We start from the raw sequence: 2,335 nt of genomic DNA, 5'->3' as shown, positions 1-2,335 counted from the left end.
AAAAAAAAAAAAAAAAAAAGGGCAACAGTAACTTGATGCTTCATCCAGAAATGTTACTGAAGTTAGATGGATTTCCATTAAGAGAAAATGTATCTGTTAACTCCCCATTCTGCAAGCTTGGTGTTACTATGTATTTTTTCTCCTTTGAATGAAAATCCTTAGGTAGTAAAACTTTTACAGATTACCATTTAAAATCTGGTAATCTGGTACTTATTTATAATTATGCCTGTCACTTTAGTTGTCTATTCTCTTTAGTGTTTGTTTTTATATAGATATGACTTCATAAAATGATTATTAGGTAATAAGCAGTTTCTGCTGCTGGTCTGCCATTGAATGCCTTATTTTCACTAAATTGGGAGATTTTGTTGTTTTTTACTGCTCCTTACAGAGCAGGACTAACCCATGGACAGTGTGCCCAGAGTAGGCTGGGTGAAGCTTTTTTTGTAGTTTTGTTTTTGTTTTTGTTTTTGTTTTATGAGATGGAGTCTTGCTCTGTCGCCCAGGCTGGAGTGCAGCGGCGCAATCTCAGCTCACTGCAACCTCTGCCTCCCGGGTTCAAGTGATTCTCCTGCCTCAGCCTCACAGGCATGTGCCACCATGTCCGACCAATTTTTGTAAACCTGGGTGAAGTTTTAAGGTACACATATATATTGAATATTAATGTCCATTTTTTAAAAGAAGTAAAAATAAAAATTATCTTGAAAACTAAAACAAACAAAAAAAGATGGGAAAAATAGACACTGGGAACCATTAGATGGGAGAGGGAGAGAGAAGGGCGTGGGCTGAAAAACCACCTGTTGGGTACTATGCTTACTGCCTGGGCGATATGATGATTGGGACCCCAAGCCTCAGTGTCATGCAATTTACCCATGTAACAAATCTGCGCATGTACCCTTTGATCTATAATAAAAGTTGGAAAAAAATCCACATTTAAATATCAGGATTTTTTTTTTTTTTTTTTGAGACAGAGTCTCACTGTGTCACCTAGGCTGGAGTGCAGTGGTGTGATCTCAGCTCACTGCAACCTTCACCTCTTGGGCTCAAGCAATCCTCCCACCTCATCCTCCTGAGGACTACATCCTCCAGCCTCCTGAGGCTGGGACTACAGGCGCATGCCACCATGCCTGGCTAATACTTTCTGTAGAATGGGGTTTTGACTTGTTGCCAAGGCTGGTCTCAAACTCCTGAGCTCAAGCAATCCACCCGCCTTGGTCTCCCAAAGTGCTGGGATTACAAGCATGAGCCACCACACCTGACCCTAAAATATCAGGATCTAATTGGGAAAAAAGAAACAAATACTACATGTTCTCACTTACAAGTGGGAGCTAAACATTGGATACACACAGACATAAAGATGGGAATAGACACTGGGGTCTCCAAAAGGAGAGAGTGAGGGAAGGGGGCAAAGGTTGAAAAACTACCTATTGTGGCTAGGTGCGGTGGCTCACGCCTGAAATCCCAGAACTTTGGGATGCCAAAGTGGGTGGATCACCTGAGGTCAGGAGTTCGAGACCAGCCTGGGCAACAGGCAAAACCCCGTCTCTACTGAAAATACAAAAATTAACCGGGGTGGTGGCACATGCCTGTAGTCCCAGCTACTTGGGAAGCTGAGGCAGGAGAATCCCTTGAACCCAGGAGGCAGAGGTAACAGTGAGCTGAGATCACACCACTGCACTCCAGCCTGGGCAAGAGAGTCAAAATAAAAAATAAAAAATAAAAAAAAGAAAGAAAAGAAAAAGGAAAAAAGAAAAACTACCTATTGGGTGCTATATTCATTATTCAGGTAACAGGTACAATAGAAGCCCAAACCTCAGCATCATACAATATACCTATGTAACAAACCTGTACATATACCCCCTGAATCTAAAAATTTTTTAAGTGCCAACATACTGTCATATGCTGCAAGTAGGAATGCAAAACAGTACATCTACAGAGGACAATTTGGCAACACCTATTTAAATTACAAATGCACATCTACCTACCCCTTAACCCAGCAATTTCATTTCTGGGAATATGCAAAATGGCACATAAACAAGATTATTCATTACAGCATTTTGATAGCCAGAAACTGAAACCAATCCAAGATGAAATCAAGTAGGGTACATGCATACAAAGAAATGCTAATGAGCTGTTAAAAAAACGGGGAAGCTCTCTATGTACTGATTTGTAATGATTTTCAGGATACATTGTTCATAAAAGCAAGGCACAGAAGGTGTAGAGAGTATGCTACCTTTTTAGCACATGCCTGTAATCTGAGGCAGAATTGCTTGAACTCAGGGGGCAGAGGTTGCAGTGCGCCAAATCATGCCACTCCACTCCAGCCTGGGTGACAGAG

At 41.4% G+C, this 2,335-nt stretch overlaps 1 pseudogene; it reads left to right on the top strand.

The window, feature by feature from the left end:
- Nucleotides 1-2,335, top strand: part of LOC105514919 — a 15,254-nt pseudogene that overhangs the window by 1,491 nt on the left and 11,428 nt on the right.

This window comes from Colobus angolensis, unplaced genomic scaffold (genome assembly GCF_000951035.1).
Source record: "Colobus angolensis palliatus isolate OR3802 unplaced genomic scaffold, Cang.pa_1.0 Scaffold250, whole genome shotgun sequence".
In the NCBI taxonomy this organism is placed as follows: Eukaryota; Metazoa; Chordata; class Mammalia; order Primates; family Cercopithecidae; genus Colobus; species Colobus angolensis.
This window is presented reverse-complemented; position numbering and strand designations above follow the sequence as displayed.